Source organism: Ochotona curzoniae, unplaced genomic scaffold (genome assembly GCF_017591425.1).
Source record: "Ochotona curzoniae isolate NIBS_2020 unplaced genomic scaffold, NIBS_Ocur_1.0 scaffold_4506, whole genome shotgun sequence".
NCBI lineage: Eukaryota > Metazoa > Chordata > Mammalia > Lagomorpha > Ochotonidae > Ochotona > Ochotona curzoniae.
In genome coordinates, this window is record NW_024467119.1 from 68,574,798 (window position 1) to 68,596,082 (window position 21,285).

At 41.6% G+C, this 21,285-nt stretch overlaps 1 protein-coding gene across 3 annotated transcripts in view; it reads left to right on the forward strand.

The window, feature by feature from the left end:
• The window catches only part of SCOC (short coiled-coil protein), a 39,003-nt gene that overhangs the window by 11,138 nt on the left and 6,580 nt on the right, over positions 1-21,285 (forward strand). The window lies entirely within an intron of this gene.

The window sequence follows — 21,285 nt, forward strand, 5'->3', positions numbered from 1 at the left end:
AAATCATTCATTGATTGCATTGCATCAGTAATGGTTTTTTTCTTCTTCATTTGACTAACAAAAAACAAGGGCAGAACTTAAAAATGTTTACAGGGTAAAGGGATGTAGAATCCATAATGGTGTCACTTCCTTTTTCAGAGACCCTGAGGTTCTCTTTGCTTTCACAGGGAGTCTGGGAGGTGCACAAAGGAGGACAGCAATCTCCCCAGGACATGATAGCCTAGACCCATGAGATCACACTAGTAGGACTCCCCAGCCTTGGAAAAACAGTCTCAGTGCCCCAAAAGCTATGAGTGACCCACTGGAAATATGGATGCTGGTCATAGAACCAGGGCTACTGTAAAGCCATTCTGGAAAGAGCCGTTCTCTGCTGTCCTACAAAGACCTCAGTTTTCATTTTCAATCCTCAGCGCTACAAACATAACAGGGACAGCCACTATGAATAGTCCCAAGGGGAGAACAGTGTGCCCCCATCACCTCCTCTTCCAGTGACCTGGATCTTTGCTCCATCCATCTTCCTGGAATCCAGGCAGCCTACAGCTGAATCTTTTCAGTCCTTACCCATTCACTTGTCCATTCCATCATTGTTCCCTTGTTTCTCCCTGTATTCAGGGTCCCAGGATGTAATCGGGTACAGGTGTGGTTATCATGGTTGGTAGCATGTTCACAAACTCTAAGTTGTCTTAATCCCTCCCAGGCATCTTCACTGCAGCACCTTTCCCTAGTAGATTAAAGTTTCTACTATGATGTAGTCACATATTTAGTTTTATTTTCATCTTTGGTTACAGGTTTGTGGGATTTGGAAGCCTCAGCTAGAAAACTGCTTAGAAGGTTTTATTTTGTTTTCCAACAATGTCTCTTACCATCACTTTTGAATTTTGGAATTTTAAATGACTTGAATTCTGTACTGCTACATTTGTCATCTTACACGGTGGGTTCCTTTCACGTTTCCTTTGAGTCTATTTTCTTTAACCTAGTGTCCAAATGGAATTTCTGTGATATAAACATTACTGGTGACTGTTCGCCCCTGAACCTCTCAGCCAGTACTTCGCTCTGGCTCAATGACCACTGAGCTCTTATTCAGCTGGGGAGAGCCCATAAGTCAGGGCTCTTTTACCACACATAGTAACTATTTCATTGTAAGTTGAGATGTCATCTTTTTGCCATAATGTTTATTTGTCTATGAAAGGAATTAGCCCGATTCCTGGCCAATGGAGCCTTTCAAAGTGCAATCTGAGTATGCGTTTTTGCCCAGTTCCAACAATTACAATTTAAGGGTTTTGTTGTGGTTGGTACTGTGATACCTTTTTTGCAGGAGGCAGGGGAACTAACACAGGTGTTGGAGGAGGATGAATAATTGGATGCCATTCTAATTTTTTTGTAGCTTCTGAGTTGGTAATGATTTGAAAATCAATTGGTTTTTTGGAAGATCTCACTTATTTTTTCTTGACATTTCATATTATCTATAAAATAACCAATCACTAATCACAAATAAAACTAAAAGTACCAAAAATAAGTGTTGGGAATGAGCCCATACATTAATAACTTGTCATGCATCTCCTAGATAAATAATGATAATAATAAACATTTATTATTAACAACTTAGTGCATGCTAGATACTGTGCTAAGAATTTCACATTATCTCATTTAATCCTTAGAAAAATCATGGTGTAGGTATTATTGTCGCTGCTTTTGCAGATTGAAAACTGGGGTTCAGAAAGATTTAGCAACTTGTGTACAAAGCATGTCTGAGTGATTTTCAAGCCTTTGTCAAATGACAATGCCTCAAAATAGAAATTGCTAGAAAGATAGCATAACTGGCTAGGTAGAAGCAATAAGGTGCCTGCACTGCAGATATTGAATAATGAAATACAGTCCTGTAGTTATGTTATGAGGTCGGTGTTTCAAAAATGTAATCTTAGAATCAGAGGGCAGAAAGACCCCCAGAGGCTTTCAGCACACATTGAGATATGCTCAAACAAGAAAGGTAGAATATAAAATTGCATATATGTGTGATAGTAGCCATGTAAGAGTAATTTATGTATATGGATAACGAGGGGAGGAGAATATGGAAAAATGAATTTATAGATATGAGAAGATTATATGTTATTGGATTTATGTTTTTACTATTTCTTTTCCTAAAAATAAGATTAACACTAGAGTTCTTCTGGTGTATAGAGTTAAGATGTTAACCCTATCATGCATACTGATTTCAAGATGCAGGAGAAAATACCAGCAGTGGGACGACGGACATCTGTGAAATTACCACTTTTGTAAAATTTGTAAAGAGTTGTAAAAATACCTTATGTATTTTTTGTGATGCATGCAAAGAAAAATTATGTTAGAAGAATATGATCTATAAGGTGGCAAATTTCTCCATACAGTTTTGGGGAGCGGGTCGTAGCAGGAGAGGCAAGGCGTAGATGCAAATGCCATCATTCAACAGAATCTTATCTTCTTTAATTTTGTCTTTCTGTTTTGAAATGATCTCAAACTCCAGAAAATGTGCAAATCCCCTCAAAAGGATTGTCCTTTCCCTGAACTATTTGAGAGTATCTTGCCAATCTAAGTCCTACATCGCTGGACACTTTAGTGCTTGTTTTCTACAAGGAAGGACTTGCTCTTCTTGATACCATAATCAACATCAGAAAAGTGACATTCACACATTGATCTCTCACCTGATCTTTGAAGCCCACGTTGGTTTCACCAGCCATCTTGATAATACACTTTACAGCCGAAGAATCCAGTTCAGGGTCATACTTTTCCTTATCACATCCCTGAGTGCCAGAGTCCAGCTCCAGCTGAGTTCAGAGCTCAAGAAGGGTGCGTAAAATAGGCACAGAAAGAAGAAGAGAGACGGACCACTACAATTCCAAGATCATTGTGGACAATGCGAGAATGCTGTCCGCTTTATTTATACAGAAGCAGTACACGGTTTTCTTTTAGGGCAATTTGACATAGCTTCAAGAGGGGCACCATTTACAACAGCTTGAAAGGTGAGTGAGGAAAGATTCCACATCCCTTGCTTATCTCGGCTTGCCAGCCCACACCTGCTCTCTTCAAGCCTGGGTTCTATCCTTGGCACACCTGTGACAACCAGACCCCTGCCTTGAATTATGTATGGGACCTTGGTTTATGGGGATTAGGGGCCATTGGCATTAAAGGCCATTAGGCCTGCAAGCTCACACAGTTTGTTAACTGAATAAGTAAAGTAAGAGTTATAACGGCAGAAAGAATTGCAATTAGCAATGAGCCATGTTTACTCCATTTAATTTTTAACTCTACAATGGACCAGTGAATGTTTCCAAAGATAATTCTACAAATTGTTTCACCTTAAGACAGGGCATTATCCATTCTGACATTGCAGCTAAGAATTCCTCAGTAGACAGTACATCTTATTCAGTAATACACTCCTGCTACAATTCTACAACTTATCCATCACTTAATGGGAGAAATACATCAAAAGAGAAAAAACATAAAGATCTAAGACAAAAAGTTTCAAACATTCAATCCCTCTACAACTGCAGGTTCTACAACCTCATAAATGATCAAACAATAATCAAAAGTATATCTATATGATGTTAGTAAAATCACCCTATATTTCCTCTAGTTAAAAAATTATGAAAGCAGCTAAAGCAACTATATTTTCTATGTTCTAAAGAGTTGCAAGGACAGGCTAACCTTTAAGGTCACAATAACTATGTTCTTTGTCATAGCAGTATGGCCTTTAGGGTCACAGTAGTTATAACAGGATAGCCTTTAGGTTCCCAGTAACAGGATAGCTTTTAGGCTCCCAGTAGCTAAATGTTTTGTCATAGCAGTTTCGGCCCATACTCTCATCACTTTCATTAGTTTGTAAAATTCTTATCAAGCCATTTCCCAGAAAGCATGCTAAATGTTTGGGCCAGATTTTATGGCAATGAATAGGCACACAATAAGGTGTCTGGAAACAGCGTGGGCTTAATTGTACTCCTGTGCGCAGTTAAAGGCCCACTCACCAAGACATTATCAGTAACATTAGCTCATGTTGGTTGTAAAAGCCATCTCACAGGGGCAAACAATGCCTCAATAGATTACAAAAATTCTTAGTTGGATTGTTGAGTGTCCATGCGAAAGGGGGTGAAACTGCGTCAAGGTGGACAGAGAAAATCCGCCCTGCCTTGCCAAACAGCTGGAAGCTCCCCGGGCCTTGCCAAGCAGGGGAGCTGTTCTCTTCACACCTTCGTGTCTTCCACACCTACTGCATGGACCCCAGCACCTGAGGTCTCCAACAATCAAGACCAAGTTCCATGGTCTATACTTGACCTTCATAAGACTGATAATTGTCAAGGTTACTGGGTACCTGCTTCATAATACGCTCTGCAGTTAGTATTCATCTAATATGTGCTTGTAACAAGGAAGCTTGGCCAGAATGTCCCAACAGTAATCCTGGGTTCACTGTGCATCCTAGCAGCTCAATCCTCCTTCCTGGTTGCTTTGATGCCTTAGTAATCAGGAAGTATTTTGAGGATGGGATATTTTGGAACTATGTGAATATTCCATATCACACCAAACTATGTAAGAATATACTCGTAATTTCCTGATCTATTTATTTATTTGAGAAAAAGTGAACGGGAAGGAGCCAGGAACTTCATCCAGGTCTCCCACAATGGGTAGCAGGGCATCTCATGCCGTAAGCTATCACTTGCTTCCCACCATGATATGTATAAGCAGGAATCTGAAATGGGGAGATGGAACTCAAAGGCAGCAATATGGGATGTGAGAGGCTCAAGCAGCATTTTAACAGCTGAGCCAGACGTGTCCCTCCGCATTCCAGCCTCCCTCTCTCCCTTCTCCTCATGTCCCAGTGCTGCTGGGTCCTCCCTCTCTCACCCTCATCTCACCAGCCTGATCTTTGCCCACTTTGCTCTCTCCACCCACTTCACTCTGTTGAAGATTGACTTAACAGTTTGGAGGATGAATGCTCACTAATTTAGATTAAATAAAGTTTGTAAAATTTTAATGTTATTAAGCATAAAGAAAAGGAAGTCTTGGCTCAAATTTGTGTTTATGAACATAGATTTTATATTGCTATATAGTTACAACTATTATTTCTAAGACCATTAACAGTTCATATTTAAACACTAAGAGTACAGTCAATATTCACCTTGCTTATTCACTTTCAGAGTATGCCTTTTCCGTAGGCACAATTGAGTAATAATTGAGTTTTCAAGCTCTGAAACTCAAATCCCTGGCATTAAGTCCTGGTTCATCTAGCTATGGTAACGTGGAGCAAGTCACTTAATCTCTCTAAACTTGAGTTTCTTTTTGTCTAATTAACAACACTGCTGTATGACTAAGTCTGTAGTATCCCCAGCATCTCTTAGCCTGGCTTCTGAATGGGAACTAAGCTCGCTTAAAGAACCCATTATATACAATGAACTGAATTCTCTGCCTTGCATATTGAAAGAAATTAGTTATAAGCCAGCCTTGGGAGAATTAAGAAAGTCCTTCCACAAATCCTTGTCTGTGTTCATTTGAGAAACTCTAGCTGAGAATGGACATAATCATTAAGCAGAAAATTCCCATTTGGAAATCTAGATAAAATACACTCAGTCTTCTTAAAATTCAAGGAAAAGGGAAAAGAACCCAAGCTCCTATCATTTAAAATATTCATCCGGGCCAACAGCTCTTTGAATTATTGTAGTTGTGACTGTTTCCTGTGTAGCGCTGAAGTGAGATTCCACCAGTATTTGAGACATGCAGATTCTTTTATGATTTTCTATTCATTTTTTTAATGAATGAAAACAACATCTTTGTTCTGATGTGTGCTGTATGACAACTTGCACAAAACTCGGTGTTGGAATACAACTGTCTTTTCATTTTAGTCACTGTTTTGTGGCTGAGCGGGTCAGGAAGCACTGAATGGGGCAGTTCTCTCTTGAGGCTCTCCCTGCTGCAGAGCTCAGATAGCCCGGGCTGCATCACCTCCACTTCAATGGGCTGGATGTCCAGATGGCTCAGGCACGTGCAGTCAGCAGCTGGTGGCAGGTGGCAGGTGGCAGGGAATGCCACATAAGGCTGTCCGATAGAGTACCTACACTTGGCCTCGCAGTGTGTCAGTTCTGGGGAAGCTGTATCTCTTCTTAGTTGCTCTTCTCCAACCCTCACCCAACACCCCACCCCGGGCAAGTGTTCTAAGACCGGCAGGTGAGATGGCGTGGTCTTTCAGAATCGGTTTTAGAAGTCACCTGGTGTCCCTTCCACTGCACACTGGGAGTGAGTGTAACCCCAAACCTGCCCAGATTCGAGGTGAGGGGACATAGGAGAGGAAGTCCTACAATTTGTGATCATTTTAAAAGTCAATTTTCAAGACACATCTTTCCAAACTGACACCTTTCTATGAGCTCAATGTCCACCCCTGCCTAAACCTTTCTCTAAAACTCGCTCCCAGTATGACCTGGCACTGCTGTAGAGACAGATGAGATGGAAGTCCAGGGGTCCGTGCTTTGGCTTCTCGGTCACCTCTGTCTGAAGACTTGTGACTTAGTGAAACAGATTCTCGCACACCCTCAACCGCTAGGTCCAAGGGTGGTAGGAGGGATGGCATAGAGTGGGTACTCTTCAGCTCCGAGCTGTAAGCCAGAGACAGGCACCTGGGGCAGTGTTCCAGAGTGCAGATAGCACTGCTCTCTCATCTGCTACTGTGCGAGACTCCCAGCGCTCGAATCACTTCTCTCCTCTCAACCTCATGTTCCGCTCAATATTGAGATAAGACCGAAAACCCCTTTCTGCGAACTTCAGCTTGGAAGTTCCAGGGTTCTGTGTAATGCCCCAATAATTGTATTTAGCTATCAATGTACACAAATTGCTGTACATAAATAAGGTCGTTGTGTAAGTAGAAAGCGTCACTACATGAAAGAAAATATGAAGCAGTAAAGTTTGGGAACGAAAACTATTACTATGAATCTATTTTGCCGCTAGAGGTCACTAGCACACCACCTCAAAGAAAATAAATTTGCTCACGTCACCAAAATTGGTCATCTATGGCATAATTGGCGTACGTGACGTCTGATTACCCCCTGACAGTGTTATGACAAGCTGGTCACAGAAGTCACTCCAGGTCACGTCCCACGCGAGGCTGAAGTTTTGGAAGGGGAAGAGACATCATGGAAGCAGCAGTAATGTAAATGACTTCTTTGGCTTTCCAGCCCTTTCACTGAGACTCAAGGGAAGTGAAATAAGTTGTTGGAAAGACGCATGAACTCTAGGGTGCAAAAGCACGGCTGAAATCCAGTGTCCATTTGCTGCAGCACAGACGGATCTGCTTGTAAGAGCGTGCGGACCTGGAACAGAACTGTCATTCCATCAATATTTACGGGCATGGTGGCGCTGGGCTTGGCCCTGGGGCTGCATTTATAGAGAACATGCAATGCCTGCCTGCTAGGAGTTTAAGAAATCCAGCACCGGAAGCCTGTAGTCAGACCTCTTTAGGACGCACACCATGCCAGATCCCCTCCCTTTGGATGTCTCCTCACACTCCCAGCAGCACTACAAGGCAGGCACAACAATTCATTTCTGTCAAGTTTCAGCTGTGTGCAGTCCGTCATTTCTTCTAAGGCAAAGCAAAACGTGCACTACAGGCCTTTCACATAAGATCAAAACCAGAACCACGGAGCTGCTTGCATGGAAATGTGACGTTGCTGAGTTGGGTTGCGGCAGATGATGCTTATAAGGAAAAGGGCAGTAAAGTTTTGCTTAGCATCAAACTCTTCGGATGAGACAAACAACGTCCCCACAGAAATGAAGGTCCTGGAGCATGAAGATCCTTTGCGATCTCCTGAGGAGGATGCTATGTGGGTAAGTCAGGATGGGCTTGGCAATAGAAGGCTCTGTCAGTTCTCCCCAAACCAAAGCTGGATGCCTTTTTTTTTTTTTTTTTCTCATCCGTGTCATGTAGTAGTGCATGTAGAAAAGCTACTTCAAACACCAGAACTCTGGATTCTACTACCAGGGATGAGCTGGAAGGCGTGCTGGGCTCTTGTCATAGCAGTTTAGAATGACAGCTTCTACAGGTGTGACTTGCTGGCACCAGCCTTTAGACCAGTCCCCCCGTGCCCATGCTGAGTGGAACACAGGCACAGCCTCTCTTCTCAGGGGAAAGGTTTCCTCCGATTGTCTGCCTTCTGTGGAGGAAGAAGAGTGCAGCCCAGCTAGATTTCAGCTGCAGACTCCTGAAGCCTTAATCTGCTTTGCTACTGTGAGCTTGTTAGCAGCTGGCCTGGTGATGGCTAATTATTTTAAGCCAAACTACAGGCAGAGTTGTTGCAATTCGGTCAATAGTGAAAGTGAAAGGTTGGGAGAGAGCTACAAAATGCTACTTTATTTCAAACACATGATTATGAGGGTACTTAAAAAAGAAACTGTGACAAAGGGAGTTAAAAGATGAGTTTATTTTGGTGCAAAAAATTCAAAATTCTTATGTGGCTTTTCTAGAATATGCCTTTTGCATGACCCCTCCTATGCATCTGCCTTTGTCTCCTGCTGAGGTCTCTTTTATTTCCCAGTAGTGTAGTTCTCTCTCCTTCGACCTCGAATCATCCTTCAATACAATATGACTCATTTATGGAGTAGTTCCCTAAGATATGATATAGAACAAGAGTGAGAAAAATAGGAACCTGGATTAAAACTAAAGGCCCGTGAAACTAGGTGACCGGCTTGAGGGTCACTGCAAGTCCTTGTTCATGTGCCAGAGACAAGTCAGGCCCTGACCCTGCAGCTACGTTAGTGGAGGACAACTTCAAGGGATGCAGTGTTGCAGCTACCTGGTTACAGAGCAAGTTCACGTCCATTTGCTGTAAATGCAGCAGAGTCCCCAAACTCAGCATCCCTTCTCCATAGTACAGCTCACCACCTGTACAGGCATGTTGGGGTGCTTCTGCCTCATCATGGTCAGATCTAGAAGACATGGCGAAAAAAAGCAAATGAGCTTGAAGTTTCTGCAGTTGATGTGCTGTGACTAGTGTACTCTACAGTCTCTCATCCAGGCATCCCATTTTCCTGCCAGCCTTCATGAAGTGGGTAGCTTTTAGTTCATGTGTAAGTTATGTAAAATCTCAGGTCCTAGGGCCCGGCATGATGACTCAATGGTTAAATCCTCACCTTGAAAGTTCCAGGATCCTACATGGGTGCCAGTTTGTATCATGGCTGCTCCACTTCCCATTCAGCTCTTTGCTTATGGTCTGGGAAAATGTAGAGAATGGACCCTGCACCCGCATGGGAGACCAGGAAGAAGCTGCTGGCTCCTGCCTTCAGATCAGCTCAGCTTCAGCCATTGAGGCGATTCGGGGAGTGAACCAGCAGATGGAAGATCTGTCTCTCTGTTTCTCCTTCTCTCCATAAATCTGATCTGCCTTTCCAATCAAAATAATAGATGTTTTAAAAAACCCTTAGATTTTGACAGAAGTTGACAGGTTGATAGTTTTGTCATAAATGGTTACCAGGGAAACAGCAACCCTTGAGAATTAAGTCTATAAATTTTAATTAAGAATATCCATTAACAACGTATACTTTTTGAACCTTGCTGTCAACTCAAGGTGCAATCTTTTATAAAATATTGGTGACTTCTGCAACCCTGATTTTAATGAGATACCCTTCAAAGAATCACTTCATACTTAGTAAAAATAGAATCCCCAGTGTGAGTGTTAAGACATTGCTTCAGACAACTGTACCCCTTACTAGAGTGCCTGGTTTGTCAGTTCTGGCTCCACACCTGGCTTCCACTTCCTGCTAATGAGCATCCAGAGAGGTACCAGGGGATGCCACAAATACTTGGGACTTTGTCATCCATGTGGGAGTCCTGAGTTGAGTTCCTGGCACCTGTCTTTGGCCTGGTGCAGTCTCCAATGCTTCAGGTTTTGGGGGAGAGAACCAGTGCAAGATCTCTGTCTCTTTCAAATGTAATGCCTAATTAAGAAAAAAAAAATCAGAATTTCTTCAATGCACCCAGATCCACATAATTAATGTGGATTTAAAACTCGATTATTTAAATAGCAATTTAGTGTAACACATACCCAACTGAAATAATTAGAAATATAAATTTGTGTATAGCAAATAAGAGAATCACAAAGCCCTAAAAGCTAGGATGAAGTGGCATTAAGATAACTCCCTGAGAAAATGTGCTTTGAGGACCATGGCAGACAAAGTGCTAATGATCAGATAAAATCTGACCACAAAGGCCGATTCTTGCTATGGGAAATCACACACTGTATCTCTCCGGCCGCGTTACTTGATCAAGTTCTCAATGTTTTTTTTAAACTGTTACAGGAGCTAAAGTAACTCGATTCCAGGTCCTCATTAAATACAGCTCTATAATAAGTGGCTCATCCCCCACAGTTTTGCTGTTTATTTAAAATATTTGGATGATCCTTAGTATTTAAGCTTTAACAAAGACCAAATCAAACCTCTATATTAGAAAATGAATGAAGAATAGGATGAACAACTCTAAACTGAATCAGAATCAGAACCCAAGTTCCCTCTGGGAACCAAAGCTTGCTGCACTGTTGACAGGTCACGGGTTTTTAGATCACTCATTTCAGCCCCAGCATCTTATTTCTTGCCACATTAATTTAATTGTATCACAAAAATTATTTTAACTTAGCTTTGTTCAAAGCAATAATATTTGAAAACAGGGTTAATTGTGTTATTCTTATTTTTTCTACTATAATAAAGTAGCTGTAGGAGCAACAATCTTTGAAAACAGATTAGAAAATAATTTTGTTTTAAAAAAATTGTTTATTTTTATTAGAAAAGCAGATCAGATTTATGAAGAGAAGGAGAAACAGAGAAAAAGATCTTCCATCTGCTGGCTCACCCCCCAAATGGCCACAACAGCTGAGCTGATCTGAAGCCAGGATCCAAAGAACTTCCTCCTGGTCTCCCATGCAGGTGCAGGGTCCCAAGGCGTTGGGCCATCCTCTATTGCTTTTCCAGGCCATAAGCAAAGAGCTGAATGGGAAGTGGAGCAGCTGGAACACAAACTAGCACCTACATGGGATCCTGGCATTTGCAAAATGAGTATTTAGTCATTGAGCTATCACACAGGGCCCTAGAAAATACTTGTTTAGAGAAAAATAAGCATCAAGACCAAATAGAATCATTGGGAATTGATAATCAAAACTTCTACTTGGTCATAATATTGAACCTTGATTCCATGGAGACCTTGATTCCAGCCTGAATCTTCTACTGAGATGCTCTCTAAAAACACACTGGCCATTTCCTAGCTTTCCTCCAACTGTTGAACAAATGAATGGGAAAGCAACCTGATTCAATTAGCTAACTTTGGGTTCGTTTTGGGAAATTACAATTTTGAAAAAGCATCCGTGGATTTAATTTGCCCGATAGCACAATGGTATATTACGCAGTATATTAAACTGTGCTGTGGTATACTATTAAGTCTGGTTTTGAAATCGTTTCCACAAGTAGGAAACATTCTTTAATCACAACGTTCAAGACAGCTCTCATTCTCCAATGAATTCAGTAACCTTTCAGAAGGAAAACAAAAAGAGTAAAAAGGAAAATCGGAGATTTATTTAGGCATTAAATGGAACATGTTTTGCAAATTAATGAGCTTAAAGGATCAGGAAACACACCTGGTAACACTTGAAAGTTATCAAAATACCTTCAGTTAGCATATTTCACCTAAAATAGCCACAGTATGTTTAGAATCCTCTAATTACCTAGGACATGATAGACATTTTTATACACCGTGCAGATTGGAACATCAAAATGATTTTTAAAGTTTCCATGTGACTTTTTCTCATTCATTGCCTTCTAATAGTTGTGTTTTTGACATTTTTCTCTTCTCTTTAGAACAGTTTTGTGCTTTCCTCTAGATCCACTACGACAACACTGTTTACATTTTCAGATCATAGGAATGATAGTCAAACATTTCTATGCTGTATCCATGGGTTTTATTTGTACTTGTATCTTTTTACTGTTCAGAAGAAAGGATTTTTCATAAATATGTTTTTAAACAATATTATTGAAATTTTGTAATATGTAGCTTAGTGAGCACTCACTTCATCAACAGTAAGCAAAAGTTTCAACTCCCTTTTTGCCCATTTAGCTATGTTATTCTCTCTCTCTCTCTCTTTCTCTCTCTTTTTCCCCCTTTCTTTTGTTTGTTGTAAGTTCTCCCTCCAAAGCCTACCCTGTTAATTTAAGATTTTAACAGTGACACTCAGCAAAGCTGTAATATTTTGTGTATAATATGTTGCTCTCTAACCTCAAGCTTATCTTTTTTTATCCTGTCCTTTAAGATATCTTTCTAATATGCTTATTAGTTTTTTAGAGAGATGCAGAGAGAGGGAAAGAGAGAGACCTTCCACCTATTGGTTCACTGTTCAAATGCTTGCAACAGCTGGAGTTGGGATAAGCTGAAAGCCCAGAACTCCATTCAGGTCTCCCACATGGGTGGCCGTAACTTAAGCCCTTGGGCCATTGTCCATTGCCCAGTGTGCATGGCAGCAGGAAACTAGATTGGAAGTAGGTAGGTCTTGAGCCAGGTGCTCTCATATGCGAGGCAGGTGTCCCAAGAGGTTGCTTAAATGCCTGCCTCTCTAAAAATGTTTTTAAAATTTAAATTATTGAGCAAGTATATGTTTGGTTCTGGAATTTTAAAGAGGTACTCTTAATCATATTTAATCTCAATTCTTTATCATGTTTAAAAGCGTGTTTATTGTCTTAAATAAAGCAGTTTTGCTGGTTTTTAAAAATATGAATCTATAAATATGTAAACTGCATGGTCTCTTTGTTTCTTCGATTCTCTTTTCCCTTTAGAAGAATTTACTTGTTTACAAAGGAGCTTTCTCTGTTTTGTTTTTGTTCTGTTTTCCATGGTTTACTAGTTTTATCACAGTGATAAATTGGGTATATTTCTCTGTCTTCTGTGTATGCTGTTAAATTCCTAGTTTATGGAATTGGTCAAACAGGGTACAATTTTCTCTTTCTTTTGTTTTACTTTATCATGGATAGGAAAGTAAATGATGTTAATGATATTGATATCCTGTGTCTTGGTCACTATTTCCCAACCATCTTTTCATCATTTCCTTTACCTCAGGGGTTTTAGAAAACATCATCTTAATCATCTTTTCTGTGAAATTGTCTTTTGCCAAACTTGGAAATCTATATTTCCTTAAATATTCTTCATCACTGGACAATCTTTCCTTTCCTTCTGGAACTCTGATTACATAAGTGTTTCTTCTTTCTTGTGCCTCAGAGTCCTGAGATTATGTTCATCCCCCTCTGCTACATTTTTACCCATTATTGACATTGGAAACATTTTACTGAAATGAATAAATCCAATAACTCTTTTCCTATTCATTCTGCCATTGCATCTCTGTGGAGAATTTTACATTTCATTAAAATGAAAAAATGTACACTGTTATTACTTCATTTTTTTAGCTTGAAAATTTTCATGTTGATTCTGATTTATTCTTTTTATGTTGCTTATATGTTCAGTTATAATTTCTATTTCAGGATTTTTCAAGGTTGCTTGGTCATGTATTTTTTACAAGAGCTGTTTTAATTATTTTGAGATAATTTCAACATTTATGCTGTCTCAGTATTCGTATCTGCTGATTGTCTCACGGGGATTGGAATGTTCACTAACTGGATAGTTGTAGACTGAATACTAGCTAACGTGGCTGGTATGCTATGGGCGCCTGGGTTCTGTTTAACTCCTGTCAAGAGCGTGGATACTTTTGTCTCAGTGGAAATATGGATTGAATAGGTTGAGACCACAAGTTACAAAGTCACGCCCATTCGGAGAAGGTTTTGAAGCACTTTTTTTCTAAATTAATTTCAACAATCTTAATGACAGGTCAATAATGTTGACAATATGGTATTCATGTCACCAAAAGCAAAAAAGATTTGAATTCAGTCTATATCACTAGCCACATAATACTGCACAAGAACACTTGGATTCTTGATTTTCTTATTTGTAAAGTGGGATTGATTAGATTGTTTAAGCGGGATAAAAAAATACATGTAGAATTAGGATGCCTAGAACCCTGGAGAGCCCAAATAAATCCTGGCTAGTCTTTTTAAACCAAAAACAATTTTATTTTTAAAAATTCACAAATACACACAGTTGAAAAGACGACTTTATATACCAACCCCAGCTTTAGCCAACTGCCTAGCTTGTCTTGTACCTAGCCAAGCGTAAACACTGCTGGGAGAAAAGCCGCCAGTAGCTGGTGGACATCCTGGGCCTGGTTAATGGCAAATTTATGTTAACTATACCAATGGGGCAGCTATTTTTTAATAATTACTTATTAAAGAAAAGAATAAAAAAGAATTTCTACACCTATATGATGATTCCAATCTAGCTATTATGGGGCATTTTTATTATCCCAAAAAGCTTTTCTTACTTTCCTTAGCTTTACAATAAGCCCCTTCTCCCATTTTCAAAGCTAGGTAAACACGGAACTGAACTACTATCACAAGATACACATTTTGTCTGCGATAGAACTTGACATTAACAAGATAATACATCCTGTATACTGAGTCTTGTTATTTTCATTCAGCACAAATATTTCAAGTTTCCCTGTACCAGTTCCTTCCTTTGGTGTGTATCAAACATCAGTATCTCCTCTGTAATTACAGCCTAGCATTTCATGATTTTATTAACATACTTTGTAATTACTGATTGAAAGAATTCTTAGAAATTCTGAATTCAGGATATTTGTTAAACAATATATTATGAATATTTTTTCAAGTCTGTGAGTTGTATTTTCATTTTAATGATATCTTTCAAAGAGCCAAAAATTTCAATTTTTATACATTTTAATAATTTTATATTTACATTTTATGTGGTCTTTCTCAAAAACATTTTTCCAAGGAGGTGAAGTTTTCTTTCACCTACTAGTTTACCTCTATCTCTAGCTTTGCTTTTGCATTGCGTTCCATTTTGAGTTGTTATACTTGGGTATGCTATGCTGACATTCAGCCCCACCCCCAGTTGGATATTTCAGTATCCTGAAATAAAAAAGTCTTCTTTACAATGAAGCTACCTAAGCATCACGGCAAAAATCAAAGATCATGTTATCTACTTTGCCTGATTTCTTACTCTATCCTGTGTCATTTACTTACATTTTATTCTTTCGTAAATTATCTTCTTTTTTTATGATCTTTTTGTACTTGATTAGGGCCCAAAGGGTCAAGGACTATAGGAAAGTGGGTAAGAAAATTGTTTCCACATTCTCTTTTTTCCTTCCTGTATCTGGGGGATGGGGAGAAACAAAGGGAGAAGCTCCACCGGATGTGGGGCACACTTTGAGGGTACTGCTCAAGTGGTTTTGCTAGTTTAAGAGTTCTGAATTGTTGCCAATCTCGCCATTTTATGTTTTAATGTTTATATCCATACCCTGCTGACTTTAATGCCCACACCGTATAATGAGGCTTGCCATAAGGTAATGTGAGCCTTCAAACATTGTTCTTTTGCAAATATTGTTTTCGGTATTCTGAGTATTTGCTTTGGTGTGTTAGAAGCAGCTTTAGAACATAATAACTGAGGAATCACAAGCAGCCAGCTGCTCTGCCCAGGGGCGGATGTTGGATTTGATCTCATCACTTACTGAGGACTTCCGTGTCTGTGCTCCATTTTGTGTCTTTTAATATCATTAGCCAGTTTGGGTTATCAACATAATAATGTTGCCCTCCTAAAACAATTTGAAACTTTTCTCCCGTTTTATTTGGGGAAGAATTTGTGCAGAATTGGTTACTATTTCTTGATATAGTTGGATGAATTAGATAGTGACATCATCTAAGTCTGGGTCATTCCTTGTTGAAGAATATACCATTGACAGTTAAAAATATTTAAATATTTTAAAATATTTACACTGTGGTGTAGCAAGTTAAAACATTTAATTTCATTTCTAGTTGCTTCTCAAAATTTGTATGGGTGACCAAGTGATCTAATGATTGCATACAAAATAAAACAGAATCTCATTCTGTGGTAGAGATTGAAGCTTTGAGACAATTTAGTTCAGTTTCTTAATTTTCTCTGAAGGTAATACATTGAAGAGGGCCACTTGCTATAAATATCTCTCTTAACTTTCCATGAAATGTGCTTGGATGTCTATTAAAACCATGATTACCTCTATTTTTGTTGCTAAATCTTATAACACAACGATACTATGTTAAAGTCTACATTTCTAAAACCCCAAGGCATGAATTCTCCTGTATTTGTATGCAGTGTCTTGGCCATAGGGTGCTTTTCCTGAACTAATCTGATAGCTACAAGCCACATAAATAAGTAACTTTTGGGAAGAGAATTTCGTCTTTGACACTGCCAGCCCCTGAGATGCACTGCAGGGAGCGTCAAGTCCCATCCCCAAACCTTCAGGTTAAGCCATCCCTTTCAGGACCAGCATCCTACACACCAGTGCTAAAGTTGGGTCGAGTTCTGGCTATTGTGCTCTAAGTCCAGCTTCCGGCTGGTGCAGCCTGGGGAGGCAGTGGAGGATACAGCAAGTGCTTGGACCCCCACCACTCGCCGGGAGGCCAGGGTAGAATTTCAGATTCTTAGAATGGGCTTGACCCAAACCTGGCTGTCTTCAGTCATTTGGGGGTATCACGGAGTTGGTGAGAGATGGCTCTTTGTTTCTCCATCTCTTTCTGTTTTGCTCTACCTCACACAAAAAGATCTTTTAAAAGTATTAGGAACAAAAATATAGGGCTATTTATGTCATCTATTTTTTTTTGAGTGAACTTTTGTATCTTTCTTTGAGGATTGTCCATTCGCTTAAAGGATAAATTTACTGGCCTGTTTGTCCGTCATATTCCTATGTTTAACCTTTTGATGCATGTGGGATCCATAGTGATGTCCTGAATGTAACAATGACTGACAGCCCAGCATCCTATTCTCAAGATATATTTAATAATTTCATTGGGAGTCCATCTTTGATTTGAAAGTACAGATAGACACTGCATCGTATCTTCACATCTGGATATGACAGTCCTTATTACAGTTACTCTACATCCCCTTTAATGAAAAATCACAAAACAAGATCATGTGGACACACTTCTGTTCTTGATTTACAATCTTTCTTTCCTCTTATTCACAAATAATAGTTTTTATTTTTTTTAGATTTATTTATTTATATTGGAAAGGCAGATATACAGAGAGGAGGAGAGACAGAGAGGAAGATCTTCCGTCCGACGGTTCACTCCCCAAGTGACTGCAATGGCTGGTGCTGTGCCGATCCAAAGCCAGGAACCAGGAACCTCTTCCAGGTCTCCCACATGGGTGCAGGGTCCCAAGGCTTTGGGCCGTCCTCGACTGCTTTCCCAGGCCACAAGCAGGGAGCTGGATGGGAAGCGGGGCCGCCGGGATTAGAACCGGCGCCCACATGAGATCCCAGGTGGTGCAAGGCGAGGACTTTAACCACTACACTATTGTGCCAGGCCCAAATAATAGTTTTTAAAAATCCTTGTAAGAACTGCCTTGGCTTCTTCCCACAAACATTTACATTTTCATTTAAAACTATATCCTGATTTCTGTTGTGGATTTCCCGTGAACATGATTGGCTTAGAAGTGAATAGTTTGTCTTTCCTGAGGATTTACAAATATCCTGCTGTTACTGACCTCCAGTTTCATTCGCATGTGAGCAAATAATTTATGTAGTTTTGGTTTGTTTTAGGGTGCTAAGATTTGTTTTATTAAAATGATAGAGACTATTTTGTTGACTGTTCTACATCTATTTGAGTCATTGGGTAGAATGTTCTAGTGGGTTAAGTTTGCTGTTAGGATTGGTCAGGTGCCAGTATTTTGCTGAAATCTCCCTTGTAGGTCCTGGAAGTAATAATGTCAGTGTCTATCTTGGGAGACTGTGATACACCTGGTCCAGGGGGCAGCCAGTTCTTTGGAAGGGTTCCCGATGATACAAAAGTACAGACAAGTATGGGACCTTTGCTGTGTATCCTGATTTTCTCTGATTTACAAATTAGTTAGTGAGTGGTTGAATTATCCATATGGTTGTGGAAGGGTTATGACTGCAGTATGATCAATTTTTATATTATTGCAATTACATACCATTTCTAGGATTTGTCATCTTGTTGATGAAGCAATCCCTTTATCTCATTGCTTGAATAGGAACTTCCCTGATTACCAATGGAAGTAAACATTTTTTAAAAAGTGTTTTATTTGCTATACATTTGAGAGGCAGAGAGACAGACAGACCTACTCCCTGGTTCACTCCTCAAATTTACAAAACACCTGGGGTTTAGCCAGGAGGAAGCCCGGAGCCTGTAACACCCCTGTTGGTGGCAGGTGCCCAACGCTCAGGCACTCTGAGCCCTTACCTGCTGCCAATATGGGGCTTGCATGGGCCAGAAAGTTGATCAGACACCACAAGGGGAACCAAACCAGGAACTCTCACGTGGTATTGCCAGCATCTTAAGACCCACATCTCACATCTACTCCTCCTATTAGGTTTGACTCCCTGCCTGCTCTCCCACCATTTAGTGCCTCCATTGCATTTTAACACATTCCTTCAAACTGAATTTTGTAGTCCCAGCGAATCGTTTGATTCCGAAACTCTGAGTTATACATAGGCCTTAAGGGGATTAAAGCTATTTTCCAACAAGCTCTGCTATTAGCAAAAAGAAACAGGGGCACAGCCGAAAAGCCAAAACAATGCTGCTTCGCTGCGGTGCCTATTTGGTCCCTGAGCAGGATGCTGCTGCTGTGTAAAGTGCTACTTGATTATGAACAGTCGTGAAGATCACATTCCGAGCCTGGCATACAGCACGTATGACCTTGAGCAAGAAATGTCTCACTCTGGGCTTCAGTTCCTGCAGGTGCTGTGCGGACCAAATAGGGTAAGGTAAGAGCTGGACCATATTAAAGAACTTTCAAGATATTCCCTAAATTCTGCAGTATCATGAAATGACCTGCGGTAGTGTGGATTTAACCATAGTTTGGGGAAGCGAATACGGACCGGCACACTTAGGGGCGCTCCGAATTTGCAATTAAAAAATGTAACATAAATTTAAAAATACGAGGAAAAGCAGGTTTGTGAAATTGAGGAAGGTAGCAATGTCTTGTGTTTTGAGTCCGCAAATGCCCTTTTCCTGAATGTGGCCGATTTCTCCTCTCTGGTCCAGCGTCTTCCTTCCATCACCTCCTTCCGAGGGTTGGCAGAATTTTCCATCCGGATTTCTGTCTGCAGCTGTCAGGCACCTGCTGAGACTCCAGAGCTGCTTCCCCAGGGCGGGCTGTACGCGTCTGTACCGTCATTGGCTGCTGCCCCAGACCCGCCCACGCAGGCCTCAGCTCTGATTGGATGTCAGTGTCTTTCTGTTATGGCAGCGGTGGCCGGCGGGGCTTTGCGATAGGACAATTGGGGCGGCTCCCGCGCAGGACTGGGGGACTGGCGGGCGGCGGGGCGGGACCGGGCGGGACTCGTCTCCGGGCGCACGCTCCGTGGGCGGGAAGGGCGGAGCTGCCGGTGTCAGTTGGTTCAAGTCTCCTGGCCTGAGGCGTCCTCTCCATCCCTCCCCTTCCCGGCGCCTCAAGCGGAAGGTGAGGGCCGACCTGGGCAGCGGAGGGGCCGCCGGCCGGCGACGGGCCGGCCGTGCGGGGTCGGCCCCGCCGAGGGCCCGGAGGGCGGGGCGGGCTGGCGGCGGCTCGGCCCCCCAGGGCCGGGGAGAGCGGCCTCGGGCCTGGGCGTGTGGTGGGCGGCTGCGGCCTGGCTGTCCGCACACCCCCTGCGCCACCTCTGCTTCTCGGCTTCCGAGCCCAGGGCGCCGAGGTTCCTGCGGGAAGCGGCCGCTCGCGAGCGGCATCCTGGAGTGCCGCGGCTCTCCAGCCCTTTGCTCTTGTGTCCGGGGAGGGACGCCAGTTCCGCGCCCGCGCTCTGGAATGGGAACAGCGGGATGGGGCATTCTGGTGGAATAGGACCTGCTGGGACCTGCAGGAGCCCTGATGGCAGGAGGAGGAAGATGATGTGGGGAGGGAGGCCAAGGAGCGGTGCACTGGGGCTGAGACAGCCTTCTCGGGGCAAGGTTGGCTTCTTCATCGAGGGTGAGGATTGGAAAGGAGAAAGCAGGTGGCTTTCCTGCAAAGCAAGATTTTTTGTTAGGTAATAGGTCAGTTTCAGACTATGATGCAACAATATGAATGACAGGAGCATTTCAGATGGTACCAGCACCAGGGTCCCCGAAGCTACCCTGTGTATTCTGGTGTCTGTATGCATGGATTAAAAATGTAGCCAACCGCTCTGGGCACCCAGCTTCCTTTTAAATCCTCATTTGGCCCAACAGTTCCTTGCTCCAGTGGAATTTAAATCTCCCCAGAGCAGGTCAGAGCAATGCTTGTATCTGTCTAAAATGAAAACACACTTTTTGTGAAGTTTGTCGCAGTCCGGAGGGACTGGGATTTATCAGCAGTCAAAAACACTGAAGTAGTTTGACATCGAGGGTTGCGAATTGTTTGGCAGATTTTGATGAGGGCCACACCAAAGCTGCTTCCTTTGCATACTAGAAAAAGCAGGGGCTGTGACGTTAAATCCGGCTTCACCTCTTAGGACAGACACTGTCGGTGAAACCCAGGCATCCAAAGGTGGGATGGGTTTGGTGTCCACAAGTGCACGGTGCAATTGCCTGTGTGAATTTGATGCAGTAAGCTGTGTAAAGCCCTTGGGGACTCAGTGTCCGAGGCTGCTGTTTAACAGTCTAAATGAAACCAGTGTAAGTTTAGCAGAGTTCACTGGTTCACTAATAGTGAGTGGATGGCAATGGACAATAGTTAACTTCAGATGGAGAAAAGTTGGGTAGTTGACATCAGACACGTTTTAATGAAAAGTCCCCAAATTTAGCATATTTGTAATGGGATGATCCAAACTGGGCCACTGGCTGTATGCGGAGTGTTGTTCAACTCCATTCTGCGATCATTGCTAAAGCCATTCTCATCGTTGGCATTGATTTGTAAAATGAGACAATTGGGCCCAGAGAATTTTCTGAAATTCTTTTTGTGGCCCAAATAAAACAAAAAATCAGAGAATGAAAAGCTAACATTTGTGTATACCTACTGTGTAGTAAGTACAGCTACACACATATTAAATGATTACAGCAAACCTGTGAGGTGTCCGTATTATGACTGTCCTCATGTACACATGAGCAGAAACCAAGGTACTAGCTGGGCTCAAGGTTCCAGAGCTTGTAAGTAGTAGAGCTAGAATTTATCCATATAATCTGAGTTCTTAATCTCTCTGCGTTTAATCAAGCTGGGTGTGAAAATGA